Below are 25,120 nucleotides of genomic sequence, written 5' to 3' on the forward strand. Positions count from 1 at the left end.
TGCAACTTCTCTGGAGTGAAACCAAATAAGAGTCCAAACAAAAAGGACAATTTTAAAAATAGTCTTTTTTTTTTCAATGAAACAGTGTTACACTTACTATTGTTACTGAAAGCCAAGTTTTAAAACACTTTATTACAGGACAACATACACTCCAATTTATTATGCTGACTTTTACTTTATTATGACCTGAAATTTGTGTTATTCATATTGACTCTGCTTTTATCTCTCTGTATATATAGATATACATGCACAAACGTATGTATGTATGCATATATTATAGGCATGGGGGTATGTGTGAGGATTATGTATATAAGCCAACGTGTATGTGTATGAATACCCTCCCTATGAAAGATATAGACCAAGGGTCCCCCTTTAGGTGGCATTAAGTTGAGAAGAACAATGAAACAGTGAAACTGGGGGTAGGAATATTTGTATAGTGTTCTGCTTTGGTTGCTAACATGTTAGTTGAATCTTTAGAGATATGAAAAGATATAGCATGGTATGTTTGTAATTACCCTTTTCTCTATGTCTTTCTGTGTGAACAGAGGTGAAATGGATGAGAAGGTTTATTTTGAGTTCCAAACATAGGAGCCGATATAATCTAGCAGGAGGTATGTAATTCTTCCACTAGTCAGGTGCGTGTTCATGGCATTTTCCCTTCTGTGTAGTTCTGCATCTACACTGGGCAGAGGCCAGTTCAGTGACCATTCCTCTGCTTGGCACAGTAGCTTGATATCGATGCCAGATTTTCTCTCTCCACTGATCTCACATGGCACCTCATTTGTATTTTTTATATTCCATGAGACAATTCTGCTTGGTATTGAATACACTTGAGTATGGTTCTTATTCCCTCTGCCTGCTATTTTACTTGAACATTTTCTTTCATTTCTGCTCAGGTGATTGGACAGTATTTGGTTACCCATTAGAGGAATAAATATGGTTTTTGCCTTGGAAAATAAGAGTTCTATATTACCACACATCACTAGGTTTTAAACTCTCTTATGAGGATTACCTTTGCCTCTAGCTTTATAGCAGAATGTAGACTAGTTGGGGAAAGAGATTCATCAGTTTCTTTTTTTCCTATTGGATCATGGCCGTAAGTATTGAAAAAGAAATTCTTCCTCACATCCTCTTTAGTTACTAACCCATTGTTCTTGTTCCCTTCATCACAAATCTTTAGGACATTGGTGTCTGGGTCTCTGATAGCCTTTCCTTATCAACTGGCCTTTTACCCCATCTGTCCACTGGTTCTGCTCTGCTCAATGACATCAATACTTTCTCGCCATTTTCTCATACAGTCAATTGCTCTCCTCTTTTTGGAACATTTTCTTCTCTTAGATTCTAGAACATTGCAGTCTTTGTGTTTTCTCTCTCATTAGCCACTTCATGTAAGTTGCCTTTGCTGGCTCTGCCTGCTGGGCTTGATTTCTCTCAGGATTACCTCGGGACTCTGTCCTCTACTACCTCCCTCACTTTCTTTCATGATCTTTCCTCCTCCTGGGGTGGGCTTATGAATCCCATAGCTTTCACTGATATTTGCATCCTCAAAATTATACCTTTACTCATTGCCTGTACCCCATTTCAAGAGTGAAAAATATCTTACTGTGTATTTGACATCTCTCTAAGGTTCTGTGTTAACCCAGACGACCAGAACTTTTGGTTGTCGCCCAAGACCTGTTCTTCCCTCAGTCTTTTGCATCTCATTCAATATCAACACAATGTATCCAGTGAATTGTTTAAGGCACAAACCTAGGAATGACTCTTGATTCTTTCTTTTTTCTTCCAACCCTACATAAAATCCTTGTAGGTTCTGTAGTCTTTCTCTCAAGACATAACTTTAATTTTCACTTTATTTCCAATACTACCTCCTTAGTCTAAGGCCACCTTCATTTCTTGCCTAGGCTGCTACATTATTCTCTTAATTACTTTCCCTGCCTCTATTTTCCTTACTATCACTCCCTGAAGTATCAGGAGTAATGTTTTAAAATGATTAATAAACTCATGTCACGTCCTTGTTAAAACACCCCAAAGGCTCTCATCAGTCTTAGAATAAAATTCAAACTTTGCCTCTCCTAGCTTATAACATCTTGTATAAATCTGCTCCCTACCTGCCTTGTTTACCTATGTCATATTAATAACCAACCTTCTCGCCCCACCTCCCTTCCCTGTCATACGCCTTGGGCCACCATGCTTTTGCCACATTGGGGTCTTTTTCCTGTTCCTCAAACATGCCGGGTCTCTGCCTGAATTAGGACTTTAATAACAGCTATTTCTTATGTTCGAGTGCTCTTTCACTTGATCTTTGCTTTCCCAGCTTCTTGTCATTAGATGTCATCTTAAATGTCATTGGTTCTGAGTATTCTTCTCTGACCACCCAAACTAATGTATACACCCAGTAACTATCTCCTTCTCATACCATGCTAAATTCTCTCCATGACGCTTAACACTTTCTGAGAGTTCCCTATTTATTTTATATTATTTATGTATATTTGTTTGCTTATTCTTTGCTATCTCCACTAGAATGTAAACTTCTTGAGAGCACAGACCTTATCTGTCTTGTTCGCTGCAGTACCCAAAGGCCTAGACCATGTCAGGGTAGGCCCTTGGTATGTAGATGTTAAATGTTGATAGAATGAAGTCTTGTGTATTGAATTCAAGATGTTTTTGAATGCATCTTCTGTACCTCTTAACCCTTTAAACCGTGGGTCTTGGTTTATAAAGGAATATATAGATTTGGGTGAGTTTTCTGGTAGGTACTGATCATGCTACTGAGTAACACCACAGCTCGAGAGCTAATAAGAAGTTTGCCTTATGTCGGCTTGAAAGGCCATATATAGTTCTTGCCTCATCTACCCATAATTGTTGGCATCTGGAGCACAGAATGAGAAAGTAATGGCAACAGAATTGATAATTCACTAACTCTTGTGTACTAATATAATATCTCAGGGAAACTAGATGGATAAGCACCCTGATTCAAAATCTTCATAATCCATCTCTCTAGGAATTCAAGCAAGCAGGCAAACTAACATAAACTTCATTGCCAACATGCTGATACTGAAGAGTCTATAGTCACAATTTTCTAGTTGTAAGAGTTATTTAATCAATAGTATGATCTAAAAAGCATTCTTAGTAAGAGTTGATTAAAATGAAGCTCTGTGGTAGATAGAATTTGAGGAGGTCCTTGCCACCTTCTGGTAGTCCTATAATTGTGTTTTCTTACATGGCCAAAAGAATCTTGTAGATGTATAATCAGTGGATTTTAAGATTAAGGGGTTATCTAGGTGGGCCTAATCTAATCCCGTGTGTCTTTTAAAAGAAAGGAGTGGTGGCAGAAGGGAAGTCAGAAAGATTCAAAATATGAATAGGATGCCCCATTGCTGGGTTTGAAGATGGGGCATGAGAAGAATGGGGGTGGCTTCCACAAAGAGAAAGCAGTCCTCAGCTTATAGTCAGCTAGGAAAGCGAACATCTAAGTTTTATAGTTGCAAAGAATTGATGGCTAATTTCCTGGTCCCCACCGGAACTCTGGAGGGTGGCCTCATGCTTGCTGGCAACTACACATCAGCTCTAGCCTAGCCAGACTAGCAAAATTCTCTGTAATCTGGTGGGCTTGACCACATCTACTCTACCCTTTCCAAGTTTATCCTACTGTGGGTCCCCTTCCTCAGCCCTAGCGTATCATATAAAGTTCCCTCTGAACTTACTGTTATTCTTTTATCATAGTTAACCATTCTTTGTATTAAACTTCCGCCATTTAACCTACAGTGTGAGTTCTAACTCCTGAGAGGCCTACACTGCCACAGTCGATCACTATGAGCACCCTTTTTGGGCAGGTACTGCTTGCTCTTGAACACCCAGTTTAATAAAATCTACATATAATGTTCCTCTGGATCACTGTCCACTTTCATGTTTTGGGAGCCAGAGTTCAAAGTATACAGATTTTATCACAGGGACAGAACTACTCTTGTATTTGAATTTTTTTTGAAGGTATTTTCTTTCATTTAATAAAAGATCACATTAGCTTTATCCCCTATATAGCAAAAATTTCCATGCCTATCTCTGCAGTCTAAGGCAGATTTTCAGAACTAATACATAAATAGTTCCTAATGTTTAGAAAGTAGCTTAGCTTACTTAGTAGGCATAATTTTCAGGTTCTGTTTGTCTTACAACAAAGTAATTCTACTTTAGAGTATCAAATAAGGATTGTTTGAAGTAAAATGGCTTTTACTGCATTTTAATTCTTTACATTTTAAAATTTACTTATTCTTATTTTTAACTTACTCTCTTGATTGATCACCTGCTTTTAATGTTTAAAGTAAGAATGATTAAGATCAATCCTTCTTATGCATTTTGTGGCCAAAACTGAGAATGCTTTGTGTTCACTCAAATGTACATATCTATTACTTGGAGCTGAAGGTGTCCAGCCAGGGAGGAGCTCTCACAGAGCAGGTGGGCTAGCCCATTCCATCTTCACAAGATGGGTAAGGCATGACCCACAAGTGTATCCTGAATGATACTCTGGTCTAAAAAGGATGTGCAAACAAATGAAATTTCAAAATAACTCAAATCTTCCATTTGTACTTCTTCTTTTTGGGGTGGAGGGGCAGAAGGACTGGGGGAGAGAGAATCTTAAGCAGGTTCCACACCCAGCACGGAGCCTGATGTGGGGCTTGATCTCACAACCGTGAGATCATGATCTGAGCCGAAATCGAGAGTCGGACACTTAATTGACTGAACTACCCAGGCGCCCCTCCATTTTTACTTCTTGATCATGGTGAAGGGGACACTCAATGGCCATTAGTAATTTTCTGCCTTTTCTCTTTTCCCCTCCACCACCCATGTGTATTATTTCTGCTCCCAGCTTCTCACTCCCAACCTCTCCCCCTATCATGCCCTACATTTTATCAGTGTTGTCTCTTGTTCTCTCCTTCATCTTCCTTCCTGATGCTCCATTTAAGCAAGGAATCTATCTCCTTAATGGAAGGTGGGAAAGAGAGGAGAGTTGAAGTCGGCCAAGTTAAAATCCTCTTTAGTGGCAGAGGTTTAACTTAGGCTGGAAGATCTCATTTATTCTTCTTTAAAAAATTCCATCACTGTTTACCAACAGTACCAAATCAATCAAAGACAACTGAAAAGTAACTTCCAGAGTCTCTATTTATTCAAAGTTCTAAAGCAGGAAGGCATCATGTTTCTAAACTAGTTCATCTGGGTCGCAAATTGCATTCCCTGGGAAACCGATTTTGAAAAGGAGATTAAGGAACCAGAGATTTATTAGGGATTGCTATTGGATTGTGACAGGGAGTGGAAGGAAAAAGGATTGTTTAGGGAGAAGTTGAGCTGCAGTCAGTCTGCAGAGTTGGGTTAGCCGAAACTATGGGAGCTCGGGGGCTGGAATGGCTTTTTAGAGATGTCTTGAGAAGGGATGAGGGAGCAGGGTCTTCATATTCCAACACTGATGTGTGAATGCGAGCTGCCCTGGAAGAAGATATAACCTTGAGCCGGGCAGTTTTCTTCAACCATGTCAGTCCTCAAAGAGGGCTAGTGATTAAAGACCATCTTTTGTCAGCATTCTCAATGGCTGGGGGCCACAGTCTTTCATTCCTTAAGAGCAGGCTAGGTGGTGTATCAGTGCATCCACTGCATATGATCATATGATGTCATTTGTCTGCCAGGGATGTGCTCAGTCAAACATGTCACTGACTACCACTTGTAGGAAATCTCAATAGAGCTTTATCATGGGACTCTCCAGAGAAATCTAACTCTATTTCTATCTGTCAAGGAAAATTATAGAATGGCTTGCCTCTGCTGATACAGTTGGAGAGTGAGAGAGGCTACTCTAAGCTTGGAATGGAGGAAACTAGCAAGATAAGGATATAATTGAACATAGACTGGGTCCGAAGTCCATGGATTCAAAGATCATTAAGAAACACTGCTTGTGCAGTGGGAAGGGTGACAGAAGACAGAGGGCAATGGTCCTAATTTTGGATAATTTTCTTTCTTTTATGGCTTCTCAGGTGACTCCTATGTCTCCCCTGCAATCTATTACAAATAAGCAAGGATTGGTGACTTATTTTTTATTTTTTATCTTTTTTAAAAAATATTTTATTTATTTATTTTACAGAGAGACAAAGTGAAAGAGGGAACACAAGCAGGGGGAGTGGCAGGCAGAGGGAGAAGCAGGCTTCCCGCTGAACAGGGAGCCCAATGCGGGGCTCGATCCCAGGACCCTGGGATCATGACCCAAGCCGAAGACGGATGCTTAATGACTGAGCCACCAAAGTACCCCAAAGATTGGTGATTTAGATGAAGGTATCTGTATTTTTATCACCATTAGCAGGAGAAACGGCACTCAGGAAACTATGAATAATAAATATACTCCTATCTGCTCCCACCTTACATTCCCGTAAACTTTGTTTGGAATTTTGAGTGATTTTCACATTTTGGAAAACGTGCTCTAGAATTTTGAGTGAAAGAGGTCTAAATCTTTCTCTCAGAGCTATCAGAAGATATATCATAATCAATTATTTTGTTGACTGACGTCTTTGTTCAATTATGAGGACCGTGGGTCAGAAACCATGTCTCTGTTATTCTGTACCCCTACTGACCAGCATTCTAAGCAGAGAACAGATGTTCATCAATGTTTGTTGAGTGATTGGATGAGTAAATGAATGGTTACTTTATATTGTTGTTATGGTCTTGCTAGTCAGTGCTTCTTTCCCCTGAGAATTCAAAATTATTTTATTAACTAGCCCCTAGCCTCCTACAAAACAGATACCTGGAGCTTAATATCAAAACTTAACAGGCATGTGTATTGTGTATCTAATTTAATTGGGAGAAGAGTGTCCTTCCTTAAAGATCATCTGCATTTTTTAAGAGCAAAGGGAGCTTGTGTAGTTGAAGCCTCCAGATTCTAATCCAATTAGGTACCAGGCTGAAGGGAGCTGTAGTTGGAATCTAATAAGGCCATCAATATTGGTAAGAGTAGCAATCAGTCAGAGCTACCACATCAGCCTGAAGAACAGAGAGCGCCTGTGTCTGACCTTTATTTAACTACAGGGCAATCTTGTTGCTGCAGCATGTGGTGATGAAGCTCTGTGTGGCTCTGATGGACAGTGGAGAGCAAAGTGAGAATCGCAGATGTGAATGTGGAAACAGAAAGACCAAACACTGCTGGAAAGGACTGACAGCAAATATAAACTAAGTTTGAAATGAATTACCATATGTGAATGGCATAGGAACTCCTGAGGTTAGAGTGGGGGTAAAGCCGCGGCTCTGTAACTTCTCAAGGGAGGACAGGAGCTCGTTAGCTGAGGATGTAGACGTATGACCACAGCACATGGAGAAAGTCCTTCCTTATACTTTCTAAGGAAAGTAAAATATCTTTGGGGGTTCTTATGTCTTGCTTTCACACTGTATATTACACTGATGCAATCCTCTTGGTATTTACCTATGTATATTTAAATAACATGCTTTATTGTTAACCACCCCCCCCAATTTTTTTTTTAGTTCACATTTACTGACTCTCAGCTATAGAAGATGAGGATTTAGTCCTCTTTCATTGCTCAGCCCCATTACAAAAATGAGTAGGGGTGTGCAAACACTGCAATTTTGGTTAGACCAATACACAGTGTTGATATCATTTTGATTATGTAACAAGATTTACAATGAAGCCACGCAGTACACTGTGATAAATCTTCCTTTCCTGTCTATATTTTATCCCTCAGCCCCTGAGCCAGTGCTAATATTTGTCATAGATTTCTTTTATCTGCCAATTTCTTTGCAACCATTAAAATCTACCCTCAATATGTTCAAACACATTAAGTACCCTGCTAATTTCATTTCCTTGAAGATTTTTCACTTGAGACTAGTAACCTGCTCCAGAAAGGCTGATTGATTTCTCAGTCTTCAGCTCAGGGTCATCTCATAAACTTGCTGTGGTTTTGCCCTTTCTCTTTGGTTTAATCACCGTTTCCTAGATCTCATGTCCTTCTCCTTCTAGGTTTACTCCCTCATTTTGGTAGTTCACATTCTTCATAGCCTGCTGAGAGTAGATCCATGGAAGGTGCATTTTTTGAGAACTTGAATGTTTGAAATGTCTTTATTTTACCCTTACCTTTGATTAGTGATTTGGCTGGATATGTATATTGGAAATAATTTTCTTTCAGATTGCTGTTGAGTAGTCTAATGATGTTCAGATTCTCATTTTCCCCCAGCTTTATTGAGATAAATTTGTCATATAATATTGTACCATGGTGTTGATACATGTATATTTCGCAAAATGATTACCAGCATACCCTTGGCTAACACCTTCATTATGTCACATAGTTCCCATTTCTTTTTTGTGATGAGAACATTTAAGATATACCCTCTTAGCAAGCATATAACACAGTGTTATTAACTATGATCACCATGCTATACGTTAGATCCCTACCGATTCTTAATCCTTTATAAAAACCTGTTTTATTTTCTCTGGGAACATGCATTATTTTATCTTTTTTTCTGAAGTTTTGAAATGTCATGATGATATGCACTATGGTGAGTCCATTTTTTTTTTTGTCTTTGATGCTGGACTCTTCTCAGGTCTTCCCAGTAAGGCAACTCAGAGTCTCATTTCTGGGAAAATGCTTACAATAGTTATTTGAAGAATTCATTCCTTTCATTTTCTGTTTTTTCCTTTTAGGGCTCTTCTTATCTTTTTCTATTTCCATCTTTTTGTCTTTTTACAACATATACTTTATCTTCTAAACATTTTATTGAGATTGTTTTTCATTTCTTCCATCATACTTTGAATTCCAAGAGATCCTTTGTTCTCTAAATATTCTTTTTCCTTTTTAAAAATAGCATCCTCTTCTTTCTTCACAAATATAGTGTCTTTTCTTATTTCTTTCTGGCTAATATTGAAAGTATTTGTTTGAAGATTTTTTTTCTTTGTGTAGTTTCTTTTTTCTCCAGGTGGCTTTCTTCTGTTTTTCTCTTGGTTACCATCTTTCATATTAGATGTTTCCTCAAATATGTGGTGATCTCTACCTTGTATTTGAAGATGGGGCAGTAACAAGTTGTTAGGAGCTCTGTGCATGTGGGTGAGGGTGCTTAAATGTGACATTTACTCCTACCCTTGCCTTGGGTAACTTGGTAAATCTGAACGCCGATTTCTTTAGATGTTTTTTCTTGGGCGGGTCAGATTTCCAAGAGCAGTTTTCTCCAGTTTCTTGATTGGAGGGTTGATATCTGATTGTCAGCATTCTGGGAGGCTAGAGGTAGACAAAAGCTGAAGATCTGAACTTCAGTGTGTCTAAGTTGTAAACGGTTTTAAATTGAGTCCCTCTCACCCCCAACATTGAACTATGGCTATGGTTAGCGTACCAGAACCCTTTCTGTTGCCGTTCCAGAAACCAAACCTCCAGTCTTATGTCAGGATGAGAGAGGGGCACTGGTTTGTATGAAGACTTGTGTCTTAGACTTTAACCAAACTTTGTTTTTAGCTCCATTTTTATCCCAACTTTTCAAGATATCTGGAGCCACCAATTACTGAGATTGTGAGGGTTCTATAATATAAAGAATTTTGTTGCTTAGCTTTCCAAATTTGGGATGATTAATTAATTAATTAAGTAAGTAAGTAATTTAGAAAGCAATGAGCCAGGGTAGGGGACAGAGAGAGAGAGAGAGAGAATCTTAAGCAGGCTCCACGCCCAGCATGGAAAATGATCTGGGCTTGATCTCACAACCCTGAGATTGTGACTCGAGCTGAAACCAAGAGTGGGATGCTTGACCAACTGAGCCACACAGGTGCCCCTCCAAATTTGGGATATTTTAAAAAATCTCACGTTTGCAATGCCAGTTACCACTCATCAATCTGAGTTTAAGTTTCTGGATCTCTCCCTTTCTCTTTCTCTTTGTGGGTTTATGCCTTTTACAGATTTTACCTACAGTCATTTTAGGGCTAAATCCCTGTGCTCGATACACCAATTTATCCAGAGGTTTTCAAATATGTTATTACTTCTTGTTACAATTTATTTCTGTAACTATAACTAAGCCAGTTTCTGTAGAAAATTTATAATCCAAGATTATATTAGACATCACTAAAGAAAATAAATGAATTCCTTTTTGGTTTTATTTCTCTACAAACAAGGATAAGAGAATAAAAATAACTTTGTCCTCCTCTTTTGACACCACACTTATTTTTTACTGCTGATATATATTGATTCTTTTGTAGTAAAATAGAATATCCAAGTCTCAATCTCCATCCATGTAAGGACCAAGATCATCCTGGCTGGGATCTGTGTCAGGGGAGTTGATGCTTGACACGAAGTCTTAAAGGCCAAAAATTAAGGCAACATATTTTACTTTAGGTAGCTGGAGTCAAAAGAAAAAAGAGAGAGAATGAACATGTGAGCTAAAATTCTTGTTAAATATTGAGGGTCAAAGTCAGGTAAGCCAAAAGCAATCTTTAAGTCATCGGTGAAAAATTGGTCTGGGATTGTATCTGGAAAGTTTTAAGTTATACCATGAAGTTTAAATTTTAAATATAGATGAAGAAGTATTCTTTTAATAAGTTCAACTTCAATGAAATTTAAAATATGGAACTAAATTTTTCTGGGTCATTCAGAAACCCTACGTAAAAATTGAGGGAAAGAGCTGAGTGTCAGGAGCCGGGGAGATCTAAAGTTAAGTGGAGATGGCTGTGGATGAATTTGCGGGGTCTGGAACTTGCTTGGTATTGGACGTTGACAAGTTGTGCAAGAAGGGTTTTTCTGCTGAAAGGCCAGATAAAAGCAGAGTATTACATCTGAGATGTTCTCAACATAAATCTGAATGAGAACAAGTTCTTGTTGTCACTTTAGGGCACTCTTGAATGTAAGATGTGTTTGATCCTTAGCATCACAGCTAGTGGAGACAGAAAAGGAATCTAAGGCTGGTAGAAAGGTGGGAGTAATCTGTTAGAGCTCTGAAGTCGTGTTCCTGGGGGGCTAATGGGCTGTTCAATGTATCATTCATTAATTTTTTTACTCATTAATTCTTTCGACAAATGCATATCTAATCATTTATATTTGCCAGGCACTGTCCTCAGTACTGGGGATATAGTAGTGACCAAAATACGTTCTTTTGCCTGTAAAGACCTTATGATTTTTCTAAAAGCTCATATATGGATTGAGTGAAGAGTATAATGGGGATTGAATCCAACAGATAGGACAGTAACAAAGGGAGCCCAGGAAGGACGTGAGATCTAGAATGACACAGGCTAGTGGCAGGGTCATGGGCTAGGAGGGCATTCCATTCCTATCAGAACTCAGTCCGGGGGAAGTGTTCATTTACTCATTCCTTTATTTCCCTGCTGAACATCTTATAGTGTACCAGGCACTGTGCTAGGGGTTGGCATGTTAGGGATAGACTGTGCAGTTGTATATACATGAGATAATATGGTTTCTGCCCCCAAAGAGATGCAGTCTCAGAACAGAAGCAAGCACATAAATAAACAATTTTAACACAGGATGAGAAGTGCTCCAATGGGGGAATACAGACTGGGCTTGAACATTCAGGAATGACATCTAACTACACCTGGCGGCAGGGGGGTGCCTGGGTGGCTCAGTCAGTTAAGCGTCTGCCTTCGGCTCAGGTCATGATCTCAGGGTCCTGGGATCAAGCCCCACATCGGACTCCCTGCTCAGTAGGGAGTCTGCTTCTCCCTCTCTGCTCTCCGTCTCTCTCTTTCTCAAATAAATAAATAAATCTTTAAAAAAGAAATAAAATACACCTGGGAAATCCAGTTTTTGGAGGAAATGGCATTTCTGCTGAGACCTGAAGAAGGAGAAGTTCCTGAGGTAAGGGTGCAAAGTGCTGAAGGAAGGTCCTATCCACTCAGGACAGAAAAGCCACCAAAGTCAGAAGGGCATATATGTTCCCGGCAGGAAAACCCAGGCATTCAGTGTACAGCTACAACCCTGATAGAAAAGGAAGTCAAAGAAGGAAAACTGATGACATTTTTATGTGTCCTTGGGCAAGTCACTTTTCCTTCCTGGGCCTCATTTGTAAGATCAGAACTACAATGCAACCTACTTCATGGGGTTGTTGTGAGGATCGAAGAAATGATACACGTAAAACACTCAGAGCAGTTGGCACTTAGTAAGCACTCAATACGTTTTAGCGATAAATAATAATTATTATTGCTGGTAACATTAGTTGGGCCCCAAACATGTAGGGTGAGAAGAGGCTGTATCTCAGAAATTATATGGATGCCCAGAGCTTGTTCCTAATATGCCATGTGCCAGAGCCAGTGTGGTAAAACTAATATTAGATACCCTTAGCTTGCAGGCTGACATTGCTTACGATCTTCTTGTTTTCTTTTTCTTTTTTTTAAGATTTTATTATTTATTTATTTGAGAGAGAGAGAGGGAGCATGAGTAGGGGAAGGGCAGAGGCAGAGGGAGAAGCAGGCCCCCTGCTGAGCAGGGAGTCCGATGCGGAGCTCGATCCCAGGACCTTGAGATCATGACCTGAGCCGAAGGCAGACGCTTAACCGACTGAGCCACCCAGGGACCCCAATCTTCTCGTTTTCTTAAAGATTGTCTCAGAACAGCCAGTGGAGGGTTAGTGAGTCAGTATTACTCAAGAAAATATACTGAGTGTGTATTAGTCAGTTTGGCTTGCTATAACCAACTACCATAGACTGGGCAGTTCAAACAAAAATGTTTATTTTTCCTAGTTGTGGAGACTGGGAAGTCTAAGATCAAGGTGCTGGCAGATTTGGCATCTGGTGAAGGTCCTCTTCCTGGATCCTACATAGCTGCCTTCTTGCTGACACCTCACATGGAGAGAGAAACTCTGGTGTCTCTTCCTCTTTTATAAGAGCACCAATCCAATTATAGGGTCTTCCCCCTCATGACCTCATCTAAACCTAATTATTTCTCAAAGGTCCTACCATCTAATACCAACCCATTGAGGGGTAGGATTTCAACATACGAATTTGGTGGTGGTGGGGTACAAAAGTTCAGTCTGTAACAGTGGCATTGCGGGTCAGGCACCATTTTTCTTACTGGAATACATTGAAGAAAAGGTACTCAGAACTCCCCATTAAAACGCTCAAATTATATTGCCAGGTAGAGGTATGGGGCTCACGGAAAACTCACCGACATATGTAAAGAAAGTTACATACATATTTTAATACAGCGTGATTGGAAAGGGGGGAGTTCTGCTTAGTTGAAGTGCTCTACCCTAAGGTTACACCTATGCTGAGTCCTGAATGATGAGAAGGAAGTGGCCATGAAATGACCCAGAGGAAGAGCATTGTGGGCGGAAAAAAGAATGACCATTGCACAGATACTGGGAGGGGCTGAGGAAGACACAGGACTCTCAGTCTAGTTCTTGGAGTGGTATTTATAAGTTTACCACATGTCTCTTTGACCAAGAAGCTAAATTACATGGCTATGCAGACTGCCTTCACAAACCACACCACACACCCTCTGCTTTGCTGGGACTCCACTGAGTGCACCTCCCCCATGCCTCAGTGCCCCGATAAGCAGTGTTCTCTCCAGAATACTCCTTTCTTACCTGCCTGTGAAGTTCAGTCTCTTGTCCAAGGTTTAAATACTTCTTCTTGACAATTTTTTTACATAAAGCTATGCTAGAAATTTTAGTGTAAAGTACATGTAAAAGAAAATCTCTGCTTCTGAAAGCATACAGTGTAGCTAGACAGACCTCAAACACATAAGAACTGTTAGAGAACACTAAGGACACACTGCTGAGAACAGTGGAAGTTTGGGCAAGAGGATCCTGACGTTTCTCTTCTCTTCCTAATGGTAATGTATCCATTCTGGCTAATGTAGCCACGGTAATGTAGTATCGCATTCTTCAAAAAAAAAAAAAAAAAGGAAATTGATATTATCCAAGATATATTTAAGTTTATATCTTTCAAGTTTTCTTAAACTGAACACAGGGTTTTCTAGGTGTCTTAAATAGTGTAGAACAAATAAATCTGTTATATGTTTCACCATTTCAATATATGTCTAAAAGAGCAGGTTGAGAAAAAGGTACCATTAAGTGCAGTTATTATACTTCATGAACAAGCATTTGATGAGGTGTTTGGAAAACAGCTACAGCAAAAGAAAATGCTATGTAAATGATGTTAAATTGGTAGATCTGTCTGGAAACTATGAAAAGAAACCTGGTCTATACCATAGCGATGTCAAGGGGGTTGTTTGGGGGACTTTGGCAGTCCTAGCTCTCGAGTCTCAAATAAGCATTTGACACAATGTCTTTACTTTAGTAAATAAATCCTGCTTCAAGTCAATTCCGCATCTTCTGACCAGATAGCTGCCCTTAAACTCTATCCATGTAGAAATCTGGAGCTGCCACTGAGTCTGCAGAGCATAAAACTTATGAAAGAATTTGTCTCAGCAGAAAACTCTGCAGTTTTTACTGATGGAAAGGATTCAGAAAAATACTTACCCACCAAAGCAGGTTTTAATGGATAAATCTAGTTTCGTTCAGGAACGGGTGATTCTTGAAAGTTTGCTTCCTGCGTTGAAGTCATATTTACTGCCATTCTATTGTTTTTCTCTTAACCCCATATTTTGTGTAAGATCTTTATCTTGCCAAACAAATTTTGCTGACCACAGTGCTTTTTAGCAATACAATTTTCACAACAGAGGGACAATTATTAAATTCCTGACCTTGTCCACATGAACTTAAGAAATAGGGCCAGAGTTGTAGGTGTAGGGGAGGGATTTAGAAGGATGGCACGTGTATGATTGATGGGACAGTCGACCCCCAGCCCTTTTCTTTGCGTCTCCCTAAATAATTCTATTCTTTTGTCAAAACATTAGTAAACAATGTAGAATAACTCAAAGTGAAGGACAAATGAAGGAGGGAGTTTACCTCGTACCCAGCACAGAACCAACTCAAAAAACTTTCTTAACTGTTTTAGTTTTCCCGAAGAATCTCTGAGGCTGTATCACTCGCAGGGAATCCTCTTTCCCTCTCGAATCACTGGCCACTCTCCCACTTCTCCTAGCACCTCACAGAGCTCAGTTCTTCTTCTTTCTGTTTTCTTTATTATGGATAGCCTCTTTCTTCTATCTCAGGAACCCCAGGCACAGCCAGAAGAGGGATCAGCTTATCTCACTTGGAGTACCGAAAAGCCTCTTTTCCATAAAGCTCTTCTCTTTGTAGAGGCATGAAGTCAAGCCACGTTCTAAGATGGCTCTTGAGGAAAAGTCCATTATGGAGAAGTGGGCTAGGAGGAAATCTGGAGATCAAAACTTTTGCCAGACAGGCAGGCAGTGGGACTGTAATGCTTACCTGAGTAGAAGTTATGTCTGTTGAATATCCAGAGCAATAGAGACTCTGATGGTGGCCAAAGAGTCCCTGCTTATCAGTTTATCCAAACTACATGTCATCATTCTGCATGCCTCGCATTTGAAACATTTTCATGTGAACCTTTGAGCTGAATGCAAAGTTCCTGAGGAATGGAGTCAGAATTTCTGCACCTCATTCAGAGTGATCAGGTTTAGATTCACTCCCGAACATCAGGAAATTGGCAAAGCTGGAGCAGAGAGCAGAAGGGTGCCCAATTAGGAGGATAGACTTTATTATCCCCTTTCCACTTGTGGCCTAACCTCCCAGTACCAATAAAGAGAGTGTGAGTGTTAAGTAATAGTTCAAGAAAAAAAGAATACTTACCTCACTTGCTTTAAAACATTCTAAATTTGGCATTTTTTACATGACTTTCTTTTTTGATTGCCCTGCTTTGATTATTATTTATTGAATTACCTTTAACAATTTCCATTTATCTACCCTCTGTACTTTTTTGTGCATTACTTAAATAGCTCTGAAATTATAACATATTGTGCTGAAAGGAAATAGCAATTTGAATTTGCCCATGTAATGAACATAAATTTCAAGGACAATAAATTGCCATAATCAATTGAAAGCTCAGGAATATAGAAATTTAATGACAGGGACTTTTCTGTGACATATGCACTGTTGTGTTATACAAACATCTTAATGCTAACATCAAATTGGAGATGAAGCTATTTATAGGAATATAAGCATTTGCATGCATTTAGTATTTAGTATTTGTAAGCATATGACATTAATTTATAGGGAAAAAAAGAATGGTTTAATCCATTTAAGAAATGGGCAAGGAAGGAAATACTAAGTAATGTAAGTAACGTGAGTCAGGTTACTAATTTCCTATTATCTTTATTAGTTTTTGTGTTCACAAAAGTTCACGTAATGACCTCATAGAAATCCAAATTATTAGAGAAATTTTATCTGAACTTTTTGTTTTATATTAGCATTTAGTAGTTAAGTGAAGGAAATCAACACATGCTGGGATTCTGACAATTGCCATTTTCCTATTTTATTGTCTGTTTTCTCCGAAAATCTTCATTATTAAATATGCCTAACAATGTCATATTACCCATGACCTTGAAATCAGTTACAAGTTTCAGCGCTCAGAATTCACAGCCCATCAGCTAGAATCTATGGAAATATATTTCTTCACTACTTCCTCAGGCTCCACATTTTCTACTAGAGGAGATGTGCCCATCTAAGTGTCTACTTTGCTAAAGGACAAGCAGCCATTCTAATTTTTGGGACTCTAATTTTTGGGACAAATATTCGCCGAAGGTATGAATTGCTAGAACACCATGAGTGAGGTGGTGGCCAAAATGATGATGGCTCAGAGGTGATACAGAAAACAAATCCTCATTAGTTGGGATATTTAACCTTGATAGGATCTTTCTACTTCGTGATCCAAGACAAGAAAAATAGTATTTCACTTACATGTTTCAGTAGATTTTCACAGCATGGCTAGTGGATATATTAATTGCCTTGAAATCAGCAGATATGAGTTACACTCCTGACAGCATAATTTTCTGTCAGATCACCGAACACGTGAAGCCTGGTTAACTCATTTTCAGATCAGAAATAAGACATGCAAACTGGTGCAGAGTTTTAGTAAGATTTTGAGAGAATAATGACCATATAAGCATTTTAAAGTCTCTTGAGTACTATATTTATTTACTGTGTGAACATTGCTATTAACTAATTCTCTTGACTAGAATGAGTCATTAAATTTTAAAGTATGTAAAGAGCTATCATTTCTTGAGTGTAGAAGGCACGTATACTAGGCACATGACCTGCATTACTTGTCTTTAAAAATTTTGACTACATGTTATACTTGCAAGTCAATCAAAAGGCACAAAAATATTTACAGTGATTAGTGAAAGCTCTTTGTTACAAAAAGGTTCATGACTGTTCTATTTTCTTGGCGAATTGGACTTTGTGATGGCTTTTTATTGAGGTAAATGTAAATATTGTAAAATGTATAACTCGAAGCTTTACATATATGCACATGGAAACACCCAAAGATCACTTTTCAGAAGTTCCCCTTCTGTTCTTTCTTAGTTGCTGTTCTCATCTCTCAAAGATATGCAGTATCGTGACTCCTTTCATCATTGATTAGTTTTGTCTGTCCCAGATTCACAAATAAATGGAATCCTATATGTACTCTTTTGTGTCTGACTTTTTCTGACTCATCATCATTCAGTGAGATTTATCCACATTGTTGCCTTTATCATTAATTGATTTTTTAAAAAAATGCTATGTAGTATTCCCTTGTACACATTTATGAGGATTTATTTATCTTCTCTTCTGTTGATGGACATCTAGGTTGTTTCCAGGTTTGGGTTGTTAAAGGTAAGGCTTATATAAACATCCTGGTACTCACCTTTTGATGGATGTATGCACTTATGTCCCCATAAAATTACATTTTTTTAAAAAGATTTTATTTATTTATATATTTGAGAGAGAGAGAGAGAGAGAGGGCAGGGGGAAGGGAGAGGGAGGGGAAAGAATTTCAAGCAGATACCATGCTGACGTGGGGCTCCATCCCATAACCCTGAGATTATGACCTGAGCTGAAACCGAGTCAGACACTTGACCGACTGAGCCACTTAGGTGCCCCTCCACATCCTTTGCTTTCAACCTATGTTTTTCATTTCTTTGTCCATTTGCACTGCCTTCTGAGAGAATTCCTTTACTTGGTTTCTCAGATCTCTAATTAAATCTTCAACTGTGTACCATCTATTTAGCATATGTCTATTTAATTCTTATTTCAGTATTTCTGTTCAGAATTTTTGAGTACTCTACTATTTCTTTTTCATTGCAGGTTGTTCTCTTATTATTATTTTTTTAATGAATGCACTATCCTCTTGAATATCTATTAGTTTGTCTTGTCTTCATATTTCTTTTCTATATTAATATTTTGTTGGTAGTTTCATTTTCCTGTTTGAGATTTATTTGCTTGTTGCATGTTGTTATTTCTCTTCAAATGTCTATTCATTCATGGTTATTCCTATTTGTAGATGAGGAACTTGACAGATCAAAATTGTTGGCTAGAATGTATTTTCTCTGCACAAGTGGGGATCTTTTCTCCAAGCAAAAAATGTGAATGGAGGAATGTAGTACTATCAGCTCACACAGAGGAATATGTGCATGTGTGTTTATGTGTCTTGGTGCATCATTTGAATATGAAACTGTTTTGACTCCTTGTCTTGGATGATAGTTATAAGCTACCTGGGAGTACTTTCTTTCTTTCTTTCCCCCCCTCCCCCCCCCCCCCCACTCTACTGCCTATTCTATAGATACACACCCAATGTCAGATTTTCTGAGGGTAGAATCAGGAGTCAACTGCTCTGTTCTTTAACCAGTTACCTGGCGAACTTCCCACTGATCATTCCTTTTCACAGTTCTTCTCCTTTATTCATGCATGAGGATATTTTTGGGTTCTGCTGTCAGCATTCACTTTGAGGTAGTGCCCTTATTTTTCCGTTGGAAAACAGTTTCGTTGTTCCTTTGGCTCTCTTAGGTTTTCTTATCCTGCTGTCATCTGCCTTATATTTTCCAGAAAGAAGACTATTCTGATCAATTGGTAACACCATCCCAGACTTTCAGCATTGCTAGAAATTTATTATCTGTGTTGCATCATGTTAATGGAATTAGGGGTTGAGAAGAGATAAATGCTTGCCTGGTTAGTTGTCTTGAATCAGATATATCGTGTGTGTTATTTCCAGTAGTTCCACTCACTGTATAACCTCAGAGGGATTAAATAACATATCAGAGTTTATATAGCTGTATATGGAGAAGCCTCACTGATTTAAAAATAATTTTTTTTCCCCATAACTCCACCTTATTTTAAAATAGTAGAGAACCAAATGCCCAATGGATCAGTTGGATGTGCTGTTTGTTTAGGGTTTGAAAATTTTATTTCTCTTCTCATTTCAGTAGCTTTGTGTTTAGTGTCGGTCTTACACTTGAATAAAATATAATTGCAGATAATGGATCTGACAGCCTGAGTGGATTAGTGTATTCAACAGTGGCTTGATCATTAGAGGGAAAAATACTAATTTAAAACTCCACATTCCATTCTTTAAGCCCATTTCTCAGTATTGTAATAATATAAACAGTTCATTCCCATTAAATATGATTTAAAAATATAACTCCATTCTGGGATAGAAGAAAGAGGGGAAGAAGGTTATGTGCTTTTTTTCCCAGGAGTTTTCTGTTTAAAACTATAAGGTTAAGGTATTATAAATAGGGCTCAGAATGTTGTTAAAATGTTGAACGTATATGCAAAGTTGTTTATGTGGAATAACACCATTTTTGACTAATATTTTTTCTTTTTAAAATTACAGCAATTGGAATGCTAATTGGTAGTTTTATTTAAGCTTTGATTATTCCTCCCATTTTTCTTTGAGTAGAGGACCCCATAGATAAAAAAAAACCTGATCACACCAAATATGTTTGTTTTATTATGGTAATTTAAATAATAAAATTTTGATTTTATTTGTTGGAATATTGAAATTATCCTAGACATTCATTACCTGGTGCACTAATATTGTAATTAAAAACAAAAATAGCAATATTTCCTAACTTAATTGTACTTGAACAAAGAATGGAGAAGCAAATAGGTTTTCCTAGTAAAGCTGAACTCTGTGCCTTCAGAGGACATGGATTACAAGAGGGCAATGTCACTGTAGTAGACTGGAGCTTTGTTAGGTCATATTTTTCATAGTGTCAGATACTGGTGATCACTGATGGTGGCAGTAATTACGGTGGAGGCATTATTTGACAATGAGACTTGAACACTGAGGACTCCAGCTTTTTTCCTTATGCTAAACCTGGACTCGGAGTCAAGTCTTTTTTTTTCCTGTGAATTTGATGTGAGGGCATTATTGAAAAGGACATTATTTTCCATGACAATTTGCACAGTTATTAATAAAACATCTCTTATTACACAATAATTGAATACATTTAATTAAAGTTGATGCAATGACAATAATAGAAAAAGACTTTTCCCTGATGAGTCAGATATGAGTGATGGTAATCAGTCTGGATTGTGCCAAAAAGGAAATAATTCCAGGAGATGAGCTCAATCGCCCTTCTTCAGTAACTCTAGGTTTCCTTATATAATGAAATTTTAGTAGGAAATGCTAAGTTATGCATCCTCCTCTTAATAAACAGTGACAGTAACTCAATATGTCATAATCTTTTCCATCATCTGACACATCTTGATGCAGATCAGCAAGTCCCTGACTTCCTTTTATCTTTTCCTTGGTTCCAACCAACTATAGACTCTCCAGCTTTCTCCCTAGAAGGGATTATTTTCACTCAAAGGTCAAGAAAGTGCATCTAGAAACAATTAATGAGTGCACATTATTAAATTATCTGTTTCTAATGATTACCCTCTTAGCTATAAAAGATTGTGATAATTATAAGCAGAGCAGATATATGAGCTCATGACAATTGTGTGGATTTAAATTTTCACTCATGGTCTCTCTCATAAAAGAATTTCAAATGATGATTGAGTGTGTTTCATTTTCTATATTACCAGCATTTAGCCACTGTTTTGCATAGATATTGAGGAATCAAAATTGACTCACAGTTCAGGAAGGTTGAATTCTCCAAAGCACATAGTGATGACCCATATAATGAATTCTTGAAGATTTGATGTTAAATGGACATTGCCATTAACTCTGAAGCAAAGAAGATGAACTTAGAAAAGGAGGAAAATGCTGTGTTGGGAAATAGATTTAAAAGGCTAGGAAAGAATAGACACTTTAAGAAAATACTTTTAACACTGTAAAATTATTTACATTTAACTTTCTCTCTCTTTTTTCCCCATTGTACACTCACATGACAACCTACACAAAGCACTGCAGAACTCCAATGCATGTAACAGACGCTCCTTGTTCAATACCAGGGAGGGACATAATCCCTTACACAGTAAGGAAGCATCATTCTATGAGACTATGACTCTGCTTTATTAGTGGGTGAAAAGCATCCGACTTTTCTCCTGATTCTGCTAGCCACAGAACAGTCAGTTTCTTTTATTTCATGGCTCTTAAGAGTTTTTAGGAGGTATGGTCTTCAAATATATTGAACAATACTAATTGGACAGAAAATGCTTCTAAAGCTTTTGCACTTGGTAAGAATATTTTTTTGTGCTTTCACAGCAACATCATCCTTGTTTGTATGTACCTGGGAACTCGCGGGACTCAGATCTCAATTGTGTCGATGCAGCAGCTCAGCTTCAGCCTGGGACCACAGGTGCTCCCAAAGAGGAATTTGGTGGTAGAAATGTGTGAAGGGCAGCATGCGTACATTAATATCCACAATATGTTTGGGTTGTCTTAGTCAAGTCTGGGTGGAGAGAGTAAGGCATATTGCCTCCTTATAGACTTGGGGGGGATTGTTTCCATTTGTTGAATGTGAACAGATCCTTTGAAGGTTAGTCTGGCTGAAGGTGAAGAGAACCCGGACTTGAGAAATCTGGCTTCCCCATCTGGCTTTGTCTATCACAAGCCTTTCTTTTCACCGAATTACTAACATTTGAGCCTCAGTTTTATCCTCTTAGATATCTCACTTCAAATTTGCAGGATATTAAAATGTCGTAAGTTTACAGTGTAAAGGTGATTTAAAAATAACATAATAAGGATAATAATCTTACTTTCTTATATGGGAAACTTAGAGGGTTGTTACACTGTTTACTCTGAAAACAAGCCTTTTGGGGCTTCTCTCATCCACTGTCCCACACCTCTGCCCATGTTCTGACGCAGTGGGAAGGACTGGTGTTGAGTCTGGGCTCTCTCCTTCCTTCAGTGTCTTCCTTTGTTAATACTCAGATTAGGCACCAGTGACAGAGCAAACTCACCTGAGATATCACAAGACCACTATCAGTGGCATGAAACTGTGACTATTGCAGTAATAATTTTTTTCAATTTTAATTGTTTTATTAAAATTTTTTTTTAAAAAAAGATTTTTATTTGAGAGGGAGAGAAAGAGAGAGAGCATGAGCAGGAGAAGGGGCAGAGGGAGAAGGAGAAGCAGACTTCCCACTGAACATGGAGCCTGACGTGGGGCTCCATCCCAGGACCCTGGGATCATGACCTGAGCTGAAGGCAGATGCTTAACCGACAGCCACCCAAGTGCCCCTGCAGTAATGATTTGACTTAAGTCAGAAACTCTTTGAATTTTGAACCGTAAGTAAGAAATTTCTGTTCAATATGGTTTTTCATTAAAGCTTCTTGGGCTCTTTCCACAGAAATACAGAAAATTTGGAGAAACTATGCTTAATAGCCTAGCATTTTATAAACTGTTCCAAGTATTTTCTATTTTCTGAGTCAAAATTAATTCTAGTTCCTTCTCCATATGTCCCTGCAAGATAAAGCTTCTAGCCCGTACTTTGGTGGGGACAATTCAGAAAAGAACAACAAGTTTAATGGTCAAGATTCTGTAGTGGCTGCTTTCTAGAAGAGAAATAAGATTCCCTTTCTTTTATATGCTATTAACTCACGCTGATGGCTTGTGACCAGTGTGAATTCCTCAGGCACTTTCTTACCTTTTTGGCCCATCCACCTTCAGGCACAAGTCACTCTGATTTGATCAACCAGAGAGCTTGAGCAGGGATATCTTGTAACATAACAATGTCTAATGGAAAGAATATACAACATAATTGGGAATCTGCCATGGCAGATGGCCCAGGGCATCAGGTTTCAATATTGCTCTTCTAAGCTTGTAGAGAAGCATGTAGTTGAGTGCACTGAACTAATCAAGACCCAAGAGCAGCATATGTGCTGTCATAATTAACTGGAAAAAGGTAGTACACTATTTCAAAGCTTCACATATGCTATAAAGCTTTGCTTCTCATGGTGTGGTCCTTACATCACTATCCTCTGAGAGTTTGTTGTAAATGCAGACTCTCAGGCCCAACCTCAGATATACTGAATTAAAAACTGCATTTTAACAAGGTCCCCTGGCAATTTGTATGAACACTGAAGTTTGAAAATCACCATTCTAAATTCATGGCACATGGTAACATAAAAGTTGGATTTCTAGCCTTCCTTAATTATGTCATTTTAGTATTTTTTCCATTTTCTTTCTTAGCTTGATTTTTATTTTCTATAATGATGGATCTATAGACCTCTAATACCTAGATAGCTTTTCATTTGAGGTTAAAGCTTTTTGTCTCCTAGAAGCTATCCTTATCAAGGTTTTCATAATAGTCTAGTCACATTACACCAGACTCTAGACCAGTCCTTCAAGAGAGTTCTTGGCTTTTAGAAAAATTAAAGCAACTAGAATCCAACATCCTGCCATCCTACTAATCCACTTCAATTTGACCTCTGTAGTTTGGACAAATGGGGGGAACTGGTATAGGTCTTTGCATAGGTCCTGCACATTTGAGGAGGTGTGTACTGATTAGGAAAAATTCCAACCTATGTCGTGTGTTATATTGTTTATATTAGCAATTATAGTTGAGCGGTATCTGACCAAACTACATATACCGCGTTGTTTTCTAATGTGTACAGTCGAACAGAAGCCAGGAGATCAGGAAGAATTTCCTAATGTATTCCAGTATGCAGCTTGTGATAGAGTTGGGGAGGGCCAGCATATGAAATATCAACCGTTTTGACTTTGGAGATTCCCTGACACTTGAGGAAGGAAAGAGAGCTAGAGAAGGAGCCACAGAATGGTGGAGCTGATATTTTTCCTTCTTGAATAGAATATGGGCTGCTTGAAAGGGAAGCAGCACTATACAGAGATGGAGTCCGTGTGGCCTAATGGGAAGGAATCAAGGAGAATTCAGTGACTTAATGCATCAGGATAAATGGCCTTTAGTTAATGCATTATAGCTTGGGCAGTGCTGATTGTGGTGGTTGGAAGAAATGTGGCATAATTGGGGTGGTTATGTATTTTTAAAGACTGAAAAAAAAATTAATTCTGAATAGTACACGATACTCCAAGCTAGAAAGACAGTGATGCTTGGTGTCTTGTTTAAGGTGTTTCCATTAGCATAGAAATAAAGGAAAAACGAAACTCCATTAAGAGAAATTTTCCAGTTCAGGAGGTGCTCCCACATACCCCTGACATGCCTTCCAGCCCCCATCGGGGAGCATCAGCTATTTGCAAGTGATGGCAATTGTGTGTCGGCAAGCCTTTTCAAAGCATGAGAGATTTTAATTACCTTGAGGGATAATGTTGAAACTGTCACTGGTCAAATGTCTTTTCTAATGCTTTTGGAGGATATGGAACAAAGTATGAACACAAGTCCAGAAAAGAATTTTTTATCCCCTGTGTTTGATTCCTGTGGCTGTTGTAACAAATTGTCCAGAACTTGGGGTTGTAAAACAGCTGAAATTGACTCTTTCACAGTTGTAGAGGCCAGAAGCCTGAAGTCAAGGTGTCAGCAGGACCGTGTTTCCCCTGAGGCTCTAGGAGAGAATTGGTTCCTTTTCTCTTCTAGCTTCCGGTGGCTGACTTAGCATCCCTGGGCTTCCAGCTGCATCATGCAATCTCTGTCTCTGTGGTCACATTGCCTCCTGCTCTTCTTTGTCTGTGTCAAAACTCCCCCCACCTTTCTCTCAAAGGATGCATGTGATGGCATTTAGGGCCCACCCGTATAATCCAGGATAGACTCTTCCTCTCAAGAGGAATGATTAAGTACCACTTCTTGGGAAGTAATATCTACTGTTTAGCTATAAAAGGTAATATTCAAAGGTTCCATAGATTAGGAAGTGAATATATTTCTTGGGGGGCGGGGCACTATTTAACCATTATAC

The sequence above is a fragment of the Zalophus californianus genome, chromosome 7 (assembly GCF_009762305.2).
Source record: "Zalophus californianus isolate mZalCal1 chromosome 7, mZalCal1.pri.v2, whole genome shotgun sequence".
NCBI lineage: Eukaryota > Metazoa > Chordata > Mammalia > Carnivora > Otariidae > Zalophus > Zalophus californianus.